Source organism: Mobula birostris, chromosome 10 (assembly GCF_030028105.1).
Source record: "Mobula birostris isolate sMobBir1 chromosome 10, sMobBir1.hap1, whole genome shotgun sequence".
Classification (NCBI taxonomy): Eukaryota; Metazoa; Chordata; class Chondrichthyes; order Myliobatiformes; family Myliobatidae; genus Mobula; species Mobula birostris.
Window position 1 is genome coordinate 22565619 of NC_092379.1, and position 19911 is coordinate 22585529.

General features: G+C 51.6%; 1 long non-coding RNA gene across 2 annotated transcripts in view; it reads right to left on the reverse strand.

The window, feature by feature from the left end:
• LOC140204459 (uncharacterized) overlaps positions 1-19024 on the reverse strand; it is a 39664-nt gene extending 20640 nt beyond the window's left edge. Inside the window, exons 1-3 of one of the 2 annotated variants that reach the window (XR_011887623.1) lie at positions 18941-19024; positions 17896-17943; positions 15084-15195 (exon numbers count right to left, since the gene is read on the reverse strand). This is a non-coding gene — a long non-coding RNA (uncharacterized lncRNA). Of the gene's footprint in view, positions 1-15083; positions 15196-17895; positions 17944-18940 lie in introns of those variants that run through there. The other variant, XR_011887624.1, reaches the window with a different exon arrangement.
• Positions 19025-19911: the final 887 nt, after the last annotated feature.

Genomic DNA, 19911 nt, shown 5'->3' on the forward strand with positions numbered 1-19911 from the left:
CAGGATTTTCAATTGAGGAAACCTTGATGACTGTGCCTATTTGTGCCTCCAAGTACTCCAAAACGAATCAACTCCAACATCTTCCCAACCACTGAGGTCAGACCAACTGGCCTATAATTTCCTTTCTTCTGCCTCTCTCCCTTCTTGAAGAGTGGAGTGACATTTACAATCTTCTATGCTTTTGGAACCATTTCAGAATCTAGTGATTCCTGAAAGATCATCAGTAATATCTCCACAATCCCTTCAGCCACCTCTTTCAGATCCCTGGGGTGTGCACCATCGGTCCAGGTGAATTATTTAACTTCAGACATTTCGGTTTGTCAAGAACTTTCTCCCTAGTAATGGCAGCTTCACTCCCTTCTGCCCCCGACCCTCTCGAACTTCCACAATACTGCTAGTGTCTTCCACAGTGATGACTGATGCAAAATACTTGTGCAGTTTGTCCACCATTTCCTTGTCCCCATTACTACCTCTCCAGCATTGTTTTCCAGTGGTCTGGTATCCACTCTCACCTCTCTTTACACTTTATGTATCTGAAGACACTTTTGGTATCCTCTTTAATATTATTGGCTAGCTTATTTTCATATTCCATCTTTTGCTTCTTTAAGACTTTTATTGTTGACTTCTGGTGGTTTTTATATCTTCCCAAACTAACTTCCCACTGATTTTTGCTCTATTATATTAACTTAATTCCACAGATATTGGGTTCACTCGTCCATAGTTCCCAGCATTTTATTTTTATTTGCAGCCCTTCTTAAGTTAAGGTGCAAAATTATCTGTGCACATTACGTCTGTCCCAGAAAACATCTGAAAGGTCCGGAGAACTGAATTCCTGCTCCCTGTGCAAGGTCTCTGCAATGTCCTCATCTACAATACGTCAATTTTTTAACCTCACCAGCACACGGCACTGGGAATTATCCAGAGATTATCACTGATGGAGTCTTACATCTTAACCTGTTTTCCAACTCCCTGTATTCACCCCACAGCAGCACATCCACTTTTCTGCCTATTGTCATTTCAGCCAATGTGTTCAACCATTTCTATCTGCTCACCTTCCTCACTGAGAATGTTCTGCCATCACTCAGAGACATCCTCATCTGAATTATACTCTATTTGTAATTCCTCAGCCCACCTACTCAGCTGATCAACAACCCACTGTAATTGTTGCTAACCTTTTTCACTCCCCACAATATTGTGGGGACCCACTTTCCAGCACACACGAACCGGCTCACAAAACGACGCGCGCCGGCAGAGAGGCCGGCCCCCAAAAACAGCGCCAGGCCATCTTCACCAGTGCGGGAAAATCCCGCGTGCGGAAAGGGTCTGGGAATATGCATTCCCCACAGCAGTCCAGCCCGGGGAGGGCGGGAAGGGGAAGGCTTTAAAGAAGGCCGCGAAGTTTGAATAAATCTTTTTTATCGCAACTCCAACTCACCGACTACGTGTCGTTATTCTAGCGGTGTGTAGCACACCGCTACAATTGGTGACCCTGACGGCCCAAACGATATTTGGACCAGAGATGACCAACGCCGCATCTGTTCATGCAGTTTCGTTAAAACTGCCAAGCTTCTGGACGCTGCGACCCCGCTTATGCTTCAAACAAGCAGAAGCCCAATTCCACATTCGGCCGATAACCTCCAATTCCGCTCATTACTACTACGTGGTGAGCTCGCTCGACCAGGAGACAGCTGCACAAGTTGAGGAGTTTATACAGTTGCCCCCGGAGGACGGCAAATACACAGCATTCAAAGCCCTGCTCATAAGGACTTTTGGACTCTCACGGCGCGAGCGAGCTGCCCGCTTACTGCACCTGGATGGTCTGGGCGACAGGCTGCCGTCGGCATTAATGAACGAAATGCTGGCCCTGGCTGAAGGACACAAACCCTGCCCCATGTTTGAGCAGGTGTTCCTAGAGCAACTGTCCGAGGACATTTGCCTGCTGCTGTCCGACGCAGATTTCAGCGACCCCCGGGAGGTGGCGGCCCGGGCAGATGTGCTGTGGAATGCCAGGAAGGAGAGAGGGGCGTCTGCACAGATCACCAAGCCGCTTGCCCAACGGCAGACCAGACCAGGCCCGGCAGCAGAGCCTACAAAACCCGGCGACGGGAGTGAGGAGCCCAACGACCAATGCTGCTTTTACCACCAGTGGTGGGGCACAGGGGCCCGCCGCTGTAGACCACCCAGCAAATTCCCGGGAAACGCAGGGCAGCCGCCGCTGATCGCTACGGCAGCTAGCCATCAGGACAGCCTCCTGTATGTCTGGGACAAGCAGTCAGGACGCCGCCTTTTGGTCGACACCAGAGCGAGGATCAGCGTTTTACCTCCCAGTTACAACACCCGCAACAGAGAACTGGGACCCACCCTGAGGGCAGCACAATACGGACCTACGGCACCCACATGGTGCGGCTACAGTTCAGCTCCAGCCGGTTCACGTGGGACTTCACACTGGCAGCAGTGGCCCAACCACTCCTGGGGGCAGATTTTCCACAAGCTCACAGCCTGCTGGTTGACCTGCAACGGAAGCAACTAGTCCACGCCAAGACTTTTCAAACATTCTCCCTGAGTGAAGCCAAGTTGCCAGGCCCACGCCTGGACTTCATCACGCTGTCCAACGACGAATTCACCAGGGTCTTGGTGGATTTCCCATCAGTTCTGACACCGCAGTTCACGGCCGCCATGCCCAGACACAGAGTACAGCACCACATCCCGACCCAGGGACTACCCCTCCACGCCCGTAATCGAAGGCTCCCACCGGACAAGCTCCGACTGGCGAAGGAGGAATTCAAGAAGATGGAGGAATTGGGGATCATACAATGCTCCAACAGCCGATGGGCCTCCCTCCCATCTTCTTGGGGAGCTGTGCTGACTGAGCTGGGAGAAATCGAGGCAAAACTACTGGATAAAGTTCGTGGAATACTTTGGAGGTGGCTCTAAAAGTCTCTTGGACAACTGAGTGAGTGACGGCGCTGGTGTGGAAACTCGGTGTGGAGTTTTACTGCTGGTTTGGGCTGGGTTTGTTGGCGGCTGCTAACTGCGTAGCTCCCAGCTGCGGCCGCTGGCAACTCGCCAGGAAGCCGGTTCGCTCCAAAACCGGAGGCAAACGCCGTCGTTCCCCCCCATTGACATCGGGGCAACGTTCCTCCTCCATTGTTTTCCTGATTTTCGTCCGGTGTTGGTGCCGGAGCATCTGGAAGGACGTTTCGGCCTCTCCCGGCCTGGGTCTCTGCAAGTCCGACGGAGCCTTTCCTGGCGCCGAGCCAGCGAGGAACTGTCGACTGCAAACTTTCCCGGCCAGTTATTCGACTCGTTCCAGGACTTCTAACCGGCACCGCTGTAGGATTCTCGGACTGGAAAGAGCGCCAGCATGCCGGACCGGTCTCCAGGGAGTCGCGGGCCTTCGGGGAGTTACGCAAGGGCGGCTGCCTCCCCGGCCTCGGACAACGCCCTGTTTCGGTCGGTGAAGGTGGAACGTGGGGTGCAATGTATTTTGCGCCCTGGAATGACACTAGAAAAGTGTACGGAGGCAATGGAGGACCTTGTTGGGAAAGGTGGTATTCTGGCCACCGAGAAGGAGTTCGGAAAGGCGGTGTTTTATCTGGCGAATGAAGAGCTAGTGCACCGGGCCCTAAGCAGGGGAGTCACGGTAGACAACATCCTTTTACCTATGGAGCTGGTGACGGCCCCCACGCAACGTATCGTGCTTGGGCATGTTAAGCCTTTCATTCCAGATGAGGATTTGCTTCCCCCACTGGCCCGTTTAGGGCAAGTAAGGTCGGAGATCACTGCCATCCGACACGAATTTAAGAGACGCACCCTCCGCACCGTAATCTCTTTCTGGCGTCAGGTATTCATGCAGCTGGAAAGGGAGGATGATGTTGAGGGCCGGTTTACTGTCCAGCACGAGGGAGTGGATTATCAGGTGTACTGGAGCTCCGAGCGCCCGCGGTGCCATGCGTGCAGGGAGGTGGGGCACTTTCGGAGGGACTGTCCTGCCGCCCGGAACCCGAGGGAGCCCTTTTCGGGCACCAGTGCCCCAGCTACCTCTGCTCCTGATCCTACTCCTGCGCGTGCGTCTGCGCCTGCATCTGACCCTGCCCCCGCCCGTGATCCTGCCCCAGCCCCTCACCCTGCCCCTACCCCTACTCCTACGGTTGGGTCGGTCCCTGCTCCTCTCCCTGTGGTTCAGGTGGGGGACGGGGTGGAGTCTGTGCGGAGTAAGAAGGCAAAGGGGAAATCCAAACACAGTAAGAAGCGGGCCTTTCAGGCCGCAGAGCTCACGCCCATTTCGCCTGAAGTGGAGCGTGGGACTCGGGGAGGTGCGCAAGCAGACGGGGCGATGGAAACAGAAAGCGCCGCCCCATCGGTGAAGCCTGCACCTGTGTGCTCCTCCGGCGTGAAGAGGAGAAGGGAACGTTCCCGCAAGAGGGCAGGGGATGTAGATGCGGGGGAGTCCCAGGAAGGGGTGGGAATCCGGGTAGGGGTTGGTTCTAAACCTGAGTCCCCAGATGTAGCCACCAGTCCTGGGGTAGATGGTGTGGTTGTGCAAAAAGCTTGTCATAGCCCTGTTTGCACAAATGAGGCAGCCCTGGAGGCCTCCACCCAGGACCTACAAGTCAGCGCCTCTCTGGAGGCCAGTGTACCGAATAATGTAAGAGGAGACGAGACAAAGCTCTCTCATTCTCAGCACCAGGCTGCTTGTGAATCCCTTGGACCAAAGGTGCCGGGTTCCCCTCTATGCCTGCCCCCTGGGGAGGCCGATATTCTGTGCACGTCGACCCCAGCAATTAATGACTTGCAGGAAGTCCCTGGGGATTGTCCCTCCACTGTCGCAAATGTGGATGAGGCTGATGCGACGGTGGAGCGGGCAGGTAAGAGCGAGGTGCCCGCTGCGCGGTATGGGTCACAAGCGCAGCCATCTTTTGGAACATGCGGGGAGGCCGATGGGGATTCTGTCTGCAGTGACGGGTTGGAGGGGGACTCTTTCGATAGTGAAATAATGGACATCCTCACCCCTCCTGAGAAGTCCCCATTGATACCTGTAGAGAAAATTAAGCATTTTATTCTCACCTCTGAGGGTGCCAAGCGCCGGCCTCAACTAGCCTCGCTTCGCTGGCCCAGCATGCCGAGGCTGGTGAGGTCCCTGCGAGTCATCCTCGGACGAAAGGGAAAGGGAAAGAGGAATGCGGTGGCGGGGAACGACAGACGGCAACTAAAATCTTTCCTAGATGACCTAGTAAGGGACATCAGAGGGAGAAGCAGCCTCGCTCCAGGGTGTCGCTGGTACCGCTCGAGCCCGGAAGGCAAAAAGTAACCTTGCTTTCTTTCCGGACAGTGTGGTGGAGGACGCCTCCGCTCTCACCGAAATGGGCACAGCTGCTGAGACCTAGTGTGCTCCCGCCATGAAGCTTACCATAGCTAGTCTCAATGTAAACGGCAGCAAGGGTCCTCTTCGCAGGCATAACAATCTCTCAGTCCTCAGGGCTGGGCGGTATACGGTGAGTTTCCTGCAGGAAACCTATACCATCCCTGGGGACGAGTCTGCTTGGCTCCTGGAGTGGCGGGGCGGGGTCTACATGAGCCACCTCAGCTCCATTTCTAGCGGGCTGGCGATCCTGTTGGCCCCGACCTTCCAGCCAGTAATTAAAAGAGTCCAGGACGTTGTGCCCGGCCGTCTGCTCCACCTGGTTGTGCGCCTGGATGGCGTACCATTGCATTTTATCAATGTGTATGCTCCCAGGCGCGGTGTGATGCAGACGCGCCTATTCTGCCAGCTGTCCACCTTGCTGAGCTCCATCGATCGTGGGGATTGCGTCATCCTCGGGGGAGATTTCAATTGTACCCTCGAGGCGGAGGACCGTTCGGGCCTCCAACGCGACCCAGCATCGGCAAAAAAGTTAAAGGAGCTAGTCGGCTCCTTTGACTTGGTGGACAGCTGGCGGAATCTTCACCCCAACTCTAGCGCCTTCTCGAGAAGGTCTAGAGAAGGAGGTTCCAGGATAGACCGCATTTACATCTCTCGGGCCTACGTCTCCCGCGTGTCGGCGTCCTCCATGCGGCCGGTGTCGTGCTCGGATCATCACCTTGTGTGGATGGAATTTATTCCACTACACCCTCGGGTGGGATCCGGATATTGGCATTTTAACAACCGGCTGCTGGAGGACAGCCGATTCCGGGATTCGTTCCGAGCTTTCTGGGTCTCCTGGAAGGAGAGGCGGAGAGAGTGCTGCTCCCTACGGCTATGGTGGGATGTGGGCAAAGCCCACATCCGGTTTTTATGTCGGGAGTACACTAGGGGGTCGACAAAGAGGCGGAGCTCTGAGGTTGAGCGGCTTGAGAGAGCGTTGCTCGACCTGGAGTCCCGCCTCGGTCCGACCGCTGGAGACCAGCAGCTGTGGCAAGAATACCAGGAGAAGGACGCACTAAGGAACCTGCAGCTTCAGCAGTCCCGAGGTGCGTACGTGAGGTCACGGATCCAAATGCTGCAGGATTTGGACCGTGGCTCACCCTTCTTCTACTCGTTGGAAAGGTGGCGGGGAGTTCAAAAGCAGCAGGTGGAGCTGCTGGCTGCCGATGGCTCCTCCATCACGGACCCTGATGGAATTAACAACGAGGTCCGTTCATTCTATCGGTCCTTATTCTCGCCTGATCCGTCAAATGCGGAGGCGTGTAATGAGGTCTGGAAGGATTTGCCTAAGGTCAGCCCAGAGGACGCAGTGCGTCTGGATGCCCCCCTGACTCGGGAGGAGCTGTCCACTGCCCTTCGGCAACTCCGGAGGGGCAAGTCCCCTGGTTTGGATGGACTGAGTGTTGAGTTTTATCAGGCTTTTTGGGATGTCCTGGGGGATGATTACAGCCTTGTCCTAGGGGAGAGCCTAGCTACCGGAGAAATGCCCCTCTCATGGCGAAGAGCTGTTGTGGTCCTACTGCCCAAGAAGGGAGACCTCCGCCTGCTAAAGAACTGGCGGCCGGTCTCCCTCTCGTGCGCGGACTACAAGATCTTCGCCCGGGCAATGGCCAACCGTCTGGGTTCGGTAATTGGACAGGTGGTCCATCCTGACCAATCTTACACAGTCCCGGGCCGCTCCATCCAGGACAATGTCCACCTAGTACGGGACCTGATCCACCTACTCCAGGAGACTGGGACCCCGGCAGCGTTTCTTTCTCTTGACCAGGAGAAGGCTTTTGACCGGGTGGACCACAGTTTCCTGGTGGGCGGGGGGTACAAAAGCAGCTAGGAAAGGTGGCGGGGAGTTCAAAAGCAGCTAGTGGAGCTGCTGGCTGCCGATGGCTCCTCCATCACAGACCCTGATGGAAAGGTGGCGGCTTTTGGGCTCGGACCACACTTTGTGGCCCGAGTTCAGCTCCTGTACTCTGCCGCAGAGTGCCCAGTTAAGATTAACGGATCATTGACAGGACCTATCCACTTCCGAAGAGGAGTGCGTCAAGGGTGCCCCATGTCCGGTCAACTGTATGCGATCTGTGTCGAGCCATTCCTCGGCCTTCTTCGGCGAAGGCTGACAGGTCTGGTTCTGCGCGAACCGGACATGGGGGTCGTCCTCTCGGCCTACGCCGATGACGTACTCCTCAAGATGACAGACCCCTGTGACCTGCGGAGGATGCGCGAGTGCCAAGATGTTTTCTCGGCGGCATCCTCCGCCAGGATCAACTGGGTGAAATGTTCTGGACTCTTAGTAGGCCAGTGGCAGGTGGACTCCCTGCTGGAGGAGATGAGAGATTTTGAGTGGAGCACCAGACGTCTTCTCTATCTGGGAGTCTACCTGAGTCCTTCTGGGGAGAGCTGGCTGGCGAACTGGCAGGACCTGGAGACAATGGTCATGGCCCGGCTAGGGCGCTGGTCAGGCCTTCTCAGGGTGCTTTCCTATCGAGGCAGGGTGGTGGTCATAAACCAGCTGGTGGCTTCCATGTTGTGGTACCGGATGGTCACCTTGACCCCCCCCCCGCCCCTTTTGTCGCAAGAATGCAGAGGAAGCTAGTGGACTTCTTCTGGGGAAACAGGAAGCACTGGGTCTCTGCAGCGGTTTGGAGTCTCCCAGAAGGAGAGGGCGGACAGTCGCTGGTGTGTGTACGTACACGACTGGCGGCTCTCCGCCTCAGGACTCTGCAGAGATTCCTGTATGCCGAGCACCCTCCCAGGTGGCACGTGTTGGCGACTTTCTTCCTCCGGAGGGGCTGCTGTCTTGCCGAAGATATGCAGCTACCACCGGCGGGCGTTAGCCGTGCTGCTTTGCAGAGGCTGCCCGGCTTCTATCAGGACCTACTGAGAGTCTGGAACATGGTTGCCTCAGGCCGGGAATCCCCTCCTCTGGCAGAGGGCGGGGTCCTGGCCGACCCTTGTCCTGTCTCAACGGATGTCAGTGCGGCTCAGGTGTGTGGAACGACTCGGGCTGAGCTGCTCGTCGGGCCCAGGCCCCGCAGCCTTGCCCGAGAGACGAATCCACACAACTTGAGCCGTCTTTCATCGACACCCACAATCCCATTCAGGGATGCAGGCAGGAGGCACCTTTATGGGCTGCTGCTCCACACCCTCCACTTCCTAGCATTTGTCCACCGTCCCGACATGCCATGGCAGTCGGTCTTTCCACCTGGAGGTGAGGGGGGTCCCCAGTGGAAGTCCCTTTACAAGGGAGTCCTTCCCATGCACCTTGGGGATCTCGGCTGGAGGGTGCTGCATAAAGCGGTGCCCTGCAAGAAGTTCTTTAGTTTGTACACGGATCTCCCAGCCGCGTGTCACTTCTGCGGGCTGGAGGAGACCGTGTACCATATGTACATGGAGTGTGTGAGGCTGCAGCCCCTTTTCGCGTTTTTGCGTGGGCTGCTTCTCGCCTTCTGGTTGCATTTCAGTCCCACCCTATTCATATATGGTCATCCAGTAAGGAGGGGGGCACAGAGGGATGAGGATGTCCTTGTCAACTTGCTCCTGGGGCTGGCGAAAATTGCCATCCGTGGCTCCTGGAAAAGGGTGGCAGGAGGTTCTCCCCGGGCAGACTGCCTGGCTATGTTTAGGGGGTATGTTCGTGCCCGGGTGAATATTGAAAAGGAATACGCACAGTCCACGGCGACCATCGAGATGTTCCAGGACCGTTGGGCTCCGCGAGGTGCAAATGCCATCATTGATGAGGATGGCAATATATTGGTTTAACATGTATTGTCTGTTTGTAGTGTAGTAAATGTGTTAGTCACTGGGTTTGTAAATATTGTATAGCACCGACATTTGTAATAAAGAATTTTGTAAAAAAAAAGGCTACGGGGGCTGGAGACCATGCGGCGACTACCGCAGGCTGAACGAGGCTACAACTCCAGACCGCTACCCTGTGCCACACATTCAAGACTTTGCAGCAAACCTACACGGCGCAAGGATCTTTTCCAAGGTAGACCTCATCCGGGGACTACCATCAAATCCCGGGACATCCGGACGACATCCCCAAAACAGCACTCATCACCCCGTTCGGCCTTTTCAAATTCCCCCGAATGCCACTCGGCCTAAAGAATGCCGCAAAGACGTTCCAGCGGCTAATGGACGCAGTGGGACGCGACCTGGACTTTGCATTCATCTATTTGGACGACATCCTCATAGCCAGCAGTAGTCGTCAGAAGCATCTGTCCCACCTCCGTCAACTCTACGCCCGACTGAGCGAATTCGGCCTTACAATCAACCCGGCCAAATGCCAATTCGGATTCGACACCATCGACTTCCTGGGCCACAGGATTGCTAAAGACGGGGCAACCTCTCTGCCCGCCAAGGTGGACGCAGTCCGCCACTTCCCCCGACCCAACACAACCAAAGGCCTGCAGGAATTCGTGGGTGTGGTGAATTTCTAACACCGTTTCCTCCCCTCAGCAGCCCGAATCATGCACCCCCTGTTCACCCTGATGTCGGGTAAGGGCAAGGACATTACCTGGGATGAAGAGGCCGCGGCCGCTTTCATTAAAACCAAAGAAGCCTTGGCAAACGCCACAATGCTAGTGCATCCCAGAACGGACGTTCCTACTGCCCTCACGGTGGACGCATCCAACACAGCAGTCGATGGCGTGCTGGAACAACTCATCGAGGGTCGCTGGCAACCCCTGGCGTTCTTCAGCAAACACCTACGACCACCCTAACTCCAAAACAGTGCTTTCGACTGAGAGCTATTGGCACTATACCTGGCAATCCAGCATTTCAGATACTTCTTAGAAGGTAGGCCCTTCACCATGTTCACGGACCACAAACCGCTTACATTTGCGTTCACGGTGTCCGACCCCTGGTCGTCCCACCAGCAGTGACATCTGTCCTACATCTCCGAATACACGACGGACATCTGGCATGTCTCGGGAAAGGGCAACGTCGTGGTGGACGCACTATCCAGACCTACCATACAGGCCCTGTCCCAGGGGGTGGACTATGCAGCGCTGGCGGAGGCACAGCAGGCAGACGATGAGATCCCTAGTTACAGAACTGTGGTCTCCAGTTTGCAGCTCCAAGACCTCCCCGTAGACCAAGGTGAGAGGACCCTACTGTGTGACGTAGCTACCAGCCAACCCCACCCCATTGTCCCAGCAGCATGGCGGCGGCGAGTTTTCGACTCCATTCACAACTTAGCGCACCCCTCCATCAAGACAACTGTCCGGCTGGTCGCCAACAGGTTCGTGTGGCATGGACTTCGTAAACAGATCAGTGAATGGGCCAAAGCGTGCATGCAGTGCCAAACAGCCAAGGTGCAGCGGCACACCAAGGCTCCGCCACAGCAGTTGGAACCCACCCGCCGGAGGTTCGACCACATTCATGTGGATAACGTGGGGCCCCTGCCAGTGTCGCGAGGAGCGCGGTACCTCCTAACTATGATAGACCAGTTCACCAGATGGCCAGAGGCGGTCCCGCTCCCCGACACCACCTCTGAATCCTGCGCCCGAGCACTGATCGCAACCTGGGTAGCACGCTTCGGGGTACCAGCCCACATTACCTCCGTCAGAGGCGCCCAGTTCACCTCCAGCCTGTGGTCAGCTATGGCCAGCCTTTTAGGAACACAGCTACACCACACAACTGCCTACCACCCACAGTCGAACAGACTAGTGGAGCGTTTCCACCGTCACCTGAAGTCGGCTCTCATGGCCCGCTTGGGAGGGCCTAACTGGGTGGACGAACTTCCCTGGGTCCTGCTCGGAATCCGCACGGCACCCAAGGAGGATCTACACACCTCGTCGGCCGAGTTGGTGTACGGCACATCCCTGGTAGTCCCAGGAGAGTTCACACCAGCCCCAAGGGAGCAAGAGGAAGAACCCGCAACAGTCATGGACAGACTACGTGACAGGCTCAGTAACCTGGACCCCATACCCATTTCACAGCACGGACAGAGCCCGACCTGCGTACCCAAAGACCTGCAGAACTGTAAGTTTCTTTTTGTATGACGGGGCGGACACCGGCACCGCTACAGCGGCCCGACGAGGGGCCGTTTAAGATGATCAGGAACAACGGGTCCACGTTCGTGCTGGACATTGGGGGAACAGAGGAGGTTTTCACAGTGGACCGACTCAAACTGGCCCATGTAGACTTGGCACAGCTGGTACGGGCTCCCACCCCTCGTTCTGGACTTCCCCAACATTGGGAACAATCTTCCTGCATCTAGCCTGTCCAATCCCTTTAGGATCTTATACGTTTCAATCAGATTCCCCCTCAATCCTCTAAATTCCAACGAGTACAAGCCCAGTTCATCCATTCTTTCTTCATATGAAAGTCCTGCCATCCCAGGAATCAATCTGGTGAACCTTCTCTGTACTCCCTCTATGTCAAGGATGTCTTTCCTCAGATTAGGGGACCAAAACTGCACACAATACTCCAGGTGCGGTCTCACCAAGGCCTTTTACAACTGCAGTAGTACCTCCCTGCTCCTGTACTCGAATCCTCTTGCTATGAATGCCAGCATACCATTCGCCTTTTTCACCGCCTGCTGTACCTGCATGCACACTTTCAATGACTGGTGTACAATGACACCCAGGTCTCGTTGCACCGCCCCTCTTCCTAATCAGCCACCATTCAGATAATAATCTGTTTTCCTGTTCTTGCCACCAAAGTGGATAACTTCACATTTATCCACATTAAAGTGCATCTTCCATGAATTTGTCCACTCACCTAACCTATCCAAGTCACCCTGCATCCTCGTAGCATCCTCCTCACAGCTAACACTGCCGCCCAGCTTCATGTCATCCGCAAATTTGGATATGCTGCATTTAATTCCCTTGCCTAAGTCATTTCTATATATTGGAAACAACTGGGGTCCCAGCACTGAGCCTTGCGGTACCCCACTAGTCACTGCCTGCCATTCTGAAAAGGTCCCATTTATTCCCACTCATTGCTTTCTGTCTGCCAACCAATTCTCTATCCACATCAATACCATACCCCCAATACCGTGTGCTTTAAGTTTGCACACTAATCTCCTGTGTGGGACCTTGTCAAAAGCCTTTTGAAAATCCAAATATACCACATCCACTGGTTCTCCCCTCTCCACTCTACTAGTTACATCCTCAAAAAATTCTATGAGATTCGTCAGACATGATTTTCCTTTCACAAATCCATGCTGACTTTGTCCGATGATATCACCGCTTTCCAAATATGCTGTTATCACATCTTTGATAACTGATTCTAGCATTTTCCCCACCACCAACATCAGGCTTACGGGTCTAAAATTCCCCGGTTTCTCTCTCCCCACTTTTTTAAAAAGCGAGGTTACATTAGCCACCTTCCAATCCTCAGGAACTAAACCAGAATCTAAAAAGTTTTGAAAAATTATCACTAATGCATCCACTATTTCTTGGGCTACTTCCTTAAGCACTCTGGGATGCAGACCATCTGGCCCTGGGGATTTATCTGCCTTTAATCCCTTCAATTTACCTAACACCACTTCCCTACCAACATGTATTACCCTCTGTTCCTCCATCTCACTAGACCCTCAGTCCCCTACTATTTCCAGAAGATTATTTATGTCCTCCTTACTGCAGACAGAACCAAAGTACTTGTTCAATTGGTCTGCCATGTCCTTGTTCTCCATGATCAATTCACCTGTTTCTGTCTGTAAGGGACCTACATATGCCTTAACCAATCTTTTTCTCTTCACGTATCTATAAAAGCTTTTACAGTCAGTTTTTATGTTCCTTGCCAGCTTTCTCTCACAATCTTTTATCCCTTTCCTAATTAAGCCCTTTGTCCTCCTCTGCTGGACTCTGAATTTCTCCCAGTCCCCAGGTATGCCACTTTTTCTGGCTAATTTGTATGCTTCTTCTTTGGAATTGATACTATCCCTAATTTCCCTTGTCAGCCACAGGTGCACTACCTTCCCTGGTTTATTCTTTTGCCAAACTGGGATGAACAATTGTTGTAGTTCATCCATGCAACCTTTAAATGCTTGCCGCTGCATATCCACCGTCAACCCTTTAGGTATCATTTGCCAGTCTATCTTAGCTAATTCACATCTCGTACCTTCAAAGTTACCCTTCTTTAAGTTTAGAACCTTTGCTGCTGAATTAACAATATCACTCTCCATCTTAATGAAGAATTCCACCATATCATGGTCACTCTTACCCAAGGGGCCTCGCACGCCAAGATTGCTAACTAACCCTTCCTCATTGCTCAGTACCCAGTCTAGAATGGCCTGCTCTCTAGTTGGTTCCTCAACATGTTGGTTCAGAAAACTATCCCGCATACATTCCAAGAAATCCTCTTCCTCAGCACCCTCACCAATTTGGTTCACCCAATCTATATTTAGATTGAAGTCACCCATTATAACTGCTGTTCTTTTATTGCATGCATTTCTAATTTCCTGTTTAATGCCATCCCCAACCTCACTACTATTGTTAGGTGGCCTGTACGCAACTCCCACTTGCGTTTTCTGCCCCTTAGTGTTATGCAGCTCTACCCATATCGATTCCACATCCTCCTGGCTAATGTCCTTCCTTTCTATTGCGTCAATCTCCTCTCTAACCAGCAATGCCACCCCACCTCCTTTTCTTTCATGTCTATCCCTCCTGAATACTGAATATCCCTGAATGTTGAGCTCCCATCCTTGGTCACCCTGGAGCCATGTCTCTGTGATCCCAACTATATCATATTCATTAAATCTGCACATTCAATTCATCCACCTTGTTACGAATGCTCCTTGCATTGACACACAAAGCCTTCAGGCTTGCTTTTACAACACTCTTAGCCCTTATATAATTATGTTGAAAAGTGGCCCTTCTTGATTTTTGCCCTGGATTTGTCGGCCTGCCACTTTACTTTTCACCTTACTACTTTTTGCTTCTACCCTCATTTTACACCCCTTTGTCTCTCTGCACTTGTTCCCATCCCCCTGCCACATTAGTTTAAATCCTCCTGCACAACAGTAGCAAACGCTCCCCCTCGGACATTGGTTCCAGTCCAGCCCAGGTGCAGACCGTCCTGTTTGTAACGGTCCCACCTCCTCCAGAACTGGTCCCATTGCCCCAGAAATTTGAAATTTCAAGCCACATATTCATCTGAAATATCCTCCTATTTCTACTCTGACTAGCACGTGGCACTGGTAGTAATCCAGAGATTATTACCATTGTAGTCCTACTGTTTAGTTCACCTCCTAACTCCTTAAATTCACCTTGTCGGGCCTCATCCCGTTTTTTTCCCTATATCGTTGGTACCAATGTGCACCCTCCCACTGCAGAATGTCCTGCAGCCGCTCAGAGACATCCTTGACCTTTGCACCAGGGAGGCAACATACCCTCCTGGAGCCTCATTTGTGGCCGCAGAAACGCCTATCTATTCCCCTTACAATCGAATCCCCTATCACTACAGCTCTCCCACTCCTTTTCCTTCCCTCCTGTGCCGCAGAGCCATCCATGGTGCCATGAGCTCGGCTGCTGCTGCCTTCCCCTGATGAGACATCTCCCCCAACAGTATCCAAAACAGTATATCTGTTTAGGAGGGAGATGACCTCAGGGGACTCCTGCACTACCTGCCTACTGCTGTGCTGTTCAGTGGCCACCCATTCCCTTTCTGCCTGTGTAGCCTTTACCTGCGGTGTGGCCAACTCACTGAACGCGCTATTCACGACTTTCTCAGCATCGCGGATGCTCCCGTATGAATCCAGTCGCAGCTCCAGCTGCTCAATGTGGTCTGCCATTGCGGAAAGTTGATTAGCAAAAGGGATACCAGAGGATCATGGGACGGGAGGCCTAGGGAGAAAGAAAGGGGGAGGGGGAAGCCCAGAGGATGGGCAAGGAGTACAGTGAGAGGGACACAAGAAGAAAATGGAGAGAGAGAAAAAAAATTAATAATAATAAACAAACAAATATCGGATCGGGTACAAAGGGGAGGTGGGGCATTAACGGAAGTTAGAGAGTCAATGTTCATGCCATCAAATTGGAGGCTACCCAGACGGAATATAAGGTGTTGTTCCTCCAACCTGAGTGTGGCTTCATCCTGACAGTAGAGGAGGCCGTGGGTAGACATATCAGAACGGAAATGGGACGTGGAATTAAACTGTGTGGCCACTGGGAGAACCTGCTTTCTCTGGCGGACAAAGTGTAGGTGTTCAGCAAAATGGTCTCCCAATCTGCGTTGGGTCTCACCAATATATAGAAGGCCACACTCGGAGCACCAGACACAGTATATCACACCAGCAGTGTCACCTCACCTGGAAGGACTGTCTGGGGCCCTGAATGGTGGTGAGGGAGGAAGTGTAAGGGCAGGTGTAGCACTTGTTCCGCTTACAAGGATAAGTGCCAGGAGGGAGATTGGCGGGAAGGGACAGGAAGGGACCGGGGAGGGGGGTTGAATTGACAAGGCAGTTGCGTAGGGAGCGAGCCCTGCGGAAAGTAGAAAGTGGGGAGGGGGAGGGAAAGATGTGCTTGGTGGTGGGATTCCGTTGAAGATGGCAGAAGTTACAGAGAATTATGTGTTGGACACAGAGGCTGGTGGGGTGGTAGGTGAGGACAAGGGGAATTCTATTCCTAGTGGGGTGGCGGGAGGATGGGGTGAGAGCAGATGTGCGTGAAATGGGAGAGATGCGTTTGAGGGCAGAGTTGATGGTGGAGGAAGGGAAGCCCCTTTCTTTAAAAAAGGAAGACATCTCCTTCGTCCTGGAATGAAAAGCCTCATTCTGAGAGCAGATACGGCGGAGACAGAGGAATTGAGAGAAGGGGATTGCATTTTTACAAGTAACCGGGTGGGAAGAACACTAAGAAGGTCTCAGTTTATATTCAGGAATTTTAAATTTCCCATGTCAACAACCCCATTATTTTTACACATTTCCTTAATCAGATTGCATATCTGTTCCTCAATGTCCTGGTGGCTATTAGGGGGTCTGTAGAGCAGGAGTAGGCCATCTGGCCCGTCGAGCCTGCTCTGCCATTCAATAAGATCATGGCTGATCTGGCCATGGACTCATCTCCACCTACCTGCCTTTTCCCCATAACCCTCAATTCCACGACTATGCAAAAGCCTATCCAACCTTGTCTTAAATATATCTACTGAGGTAGCCTCCACTGCTCATTGGGCAGAGAATTCACACAGATTCACCACTCTCCAGGGAAAAGCAGTTCCTCCTCATTTGCGTCCTAAATCTACTCCCCCAAATCTTGAGGCTATGTCCCCTCGTTCAATCCCTTCAATCCCATCAGTGTGATTGCACCCTGCCTATTCCTGAGTTTCACTGAAATGGACTCAGTTTTTGACCTCTCCATTATGTCTCCTCTGAGTGCAGCTGTGATATTGTCCCTGACTGGTAATGCAACACACACCCTCTTTATCTCCTCTTCTATCTTTTCTAAAACTTCAAAAACCTGGTACATTAATCACCCATTCCTGCCCCTCTCTCAACCAAATTTCAGTAATGGCTATAACATCGTAGTTTCATGTTCTAATCGATGCTTTAATTTCATCACCCTTACCCATAATACTCCGAGCTGTACCCAGAATGATTCTACACCTTCCCATATGTCACCTCTTTCTAATGATTCGATTTAATTTTTTCCCAACGTAGCCACACCACGCCTTCGGCCTACCTGCCTGTCCTTTCGATACAATGTGTATCCTTGTATATCAAGCTCCCAGCTATAATCTTCTTTCAGCCATGATTCAGTGACGCCCACAATGTCATACGTGCCAATCTGTAGCTGTGCTACAAGTTGATCTACCTTATTCCGTATACTGTCTGAATTCAAAGATAACTCTTTCAATCCTGTATTCATCGCATTTTTTTGATTTTTGTACCCCTTTTGCATTGCAACTCATCCCATTGACTGCAGTTTTGCCCTGTCATCAGCCTCTGCTTGCTAGCAGTCTCACAAACACTGCCTTTGCTTGTAAACCAACAACTCGATCCTCAGCCTTCTCTCTCTCCATTAAATTATCTATTAGAATTAGAAACTGCGGATACCGTTAAATTTTTAGGAATTTAGTTTGATAAAATACTCAAATGGTCAACACATATTAAAGAAATAATAACCAAAAGTCAGAAAGTGCAAAATGTTATGAGGTGTTTAACAGGAAAGGAACGGGGAGCTGATAGGAAACCCTTGAAAGCAATATATAGGATTAATAAGATCAATACTGGACTAAGGAAGTATGGTATATGGACCAGCATCACACTGTGTGCTCAATAAACTGGATATAATTCAAATTCAAGCATTAAGGTTAATCAGTGGTGGCAATGCAGGTGGAGTTGGGAGAGACACCTCTGGAACTGAGAAGGTCACAGCTTGTGTTAACATATTGGGTAAACCTACAAGGGCCTGGAGAACATCATACAAGTAAACAGCTTTTAGACCGATGCTGGGAAAAGGAAAGAAGGAAATTCAGAAATTTTGCACGGACTATTGAAGGGAAAGCAGAAAGGACAGGAATTAGTAACAAGGCAGCGAGTGATACAGTACCTTTTCCTGGGCTGACTCCATGACTGTGTGAAGCATCAGAGGTGGATCCTAAATTATTCAGAAAGAGATGGAAAAGTAGAGAAGTCAACTTAAATCAAGATATAGTTGAATGTTACGTAAACAATAATAATTATGGATATTTACAAAATTACACAGATGTTTCAAAAACAGTAATAGTAGATTAGGGGTAGGACTGGTCGTGCCTGATTTTAACATGAAAAAGCAGGTGAGGATAAATGATGATTTCTCAGTGTATACAGGTGAAATGACAGCTGGACTACAGTATTTTCTTTGCAGTGGGTGGAGGAAGTGAGTCTGACGAGATTTGTAATATTGTCTGATTCAAGCACAACAATCAGGAGTCTAAAAGATTTACATTCAGTGGCAAAACCAGACATTGTATGTGGGATAATACAAACCTTATTTCGACTTGAAATAGTATCCAGAGAGAAGTGGGATGGTTGAGGAACGCAGGAAAGAGCAGGAGGGAGGAAGTGATAATATCGAGACTGAGGTTTGGGCACAGAGGGTTAAAGTGCATTGTTTTTCATAATACAAAAAATGGGAGGTGTGAATATTGTAATCAACAAGACATAATCAGAAAAGCGAATAGACCAATTAAAAGTTATCACAAAATAAAATACGATTTAAAATTAACAGCATTTTCCTGAAAGAATCACAGGATTATTGCTTTAAATAGTAGTGCAGTTACTTCAGAGCACAGGTCTTTTTTTTGTAAAAATTGATACAAATATAAATATGTGGGTTAAAATTCGTTGACCCACACTCTAGTTCAGAAGGGGCAGCAATGGACCTTAAAGCTTTTTACCAACCGCCATAAACGCCTCAGAAACCTATCGGCTATTGAAAGGCCTCGATGGGGTTGATGTGCAGAGGATGTTTGCGAGAGTGTCGGGATGTAAACATACCCAGACCATTCCCGCCTTTCGCCGTTTGCCCAAAGAAGAGCGACTAAGGCAGCAACAGAGTAAACGTCAGGCAGATACAGTGAACCAGACGTCCAGCTTCCTGTTCCGTTCCTTACCGCCATTGTTTAAAAGGACCTACGGGTCCTGACAAAGGGTCTCGGCCCGAAACGTCGACTGTACGTCTTCCTTGAGATGCTGCCTGGCCTGCTGCGTTCACCAGCAACTTTGATGTGCGTTGCTGCGGCCCTCCCACCTGTTTTACAGAGGATGAGAGACACATGCAGACCGCCTGCCGCTGTTGGTTGCTTGGAGGCGGCACCTTCCCACCCATTGTTTTGCGCGCAGAGCCGTCATACGACTTGCTCTGCCACTGGTCAAATTGTTTTAAGTCATGCGGAGGTTGAATTATTATTTCCGCACGGTATTTCTGAAGCCTCGAGGAACATTGAGAGCGAATTTGCCATTTGATGGTCACATGTTGTGTTGTTTTTAAAAAAGAAAACGATGTTTAATGGCAGTTGCGATTCTCTTCCAAATAATGACATGGAGACACCCCGTACCCAAACGCCCTTGCGCGTAGAATAAGCTCTATCTCGAGTGGAACTGGACACGAAGTAGGGTTGAGATCTTTCATGTGGACTGAAAGACAGAGGGGAGGTGACCGGGGTAAAGAGGCGAGGGAAGGGGTAGAGCAGGTGCTGTCAGGTGATAGGGGCCGCCAGGTGAGCGGGTGGACGGGCAGATGGGGAATGGAATAGTGGCAAAAGGCTGAAGATAATGGAATCTGATGGGAGAGGAAGGTGGAGCATGAACTAAAGGGAGGGAGGTGCGGAGGGCAGAGGGGAGTAGTGGGGACGGGAACCAGTGGGATGAGTGTGTGGGTTGTGTCACGGACTGGTATGGAAACACCCTTGAATGGAAAAGCCCACAAAAATGCATGGATACAGTCCACTCCATTACAGGTAAAGCCCTTGTTGTGACTGTGAACGAAGTCACCAGGGAGACACTGAAGCTGGTGGTGATAGAAGTTTTTATTCAGCAAAACAAGCAGCAGGCATCATACTCCAGACACTCTTGGAAAAAGAGG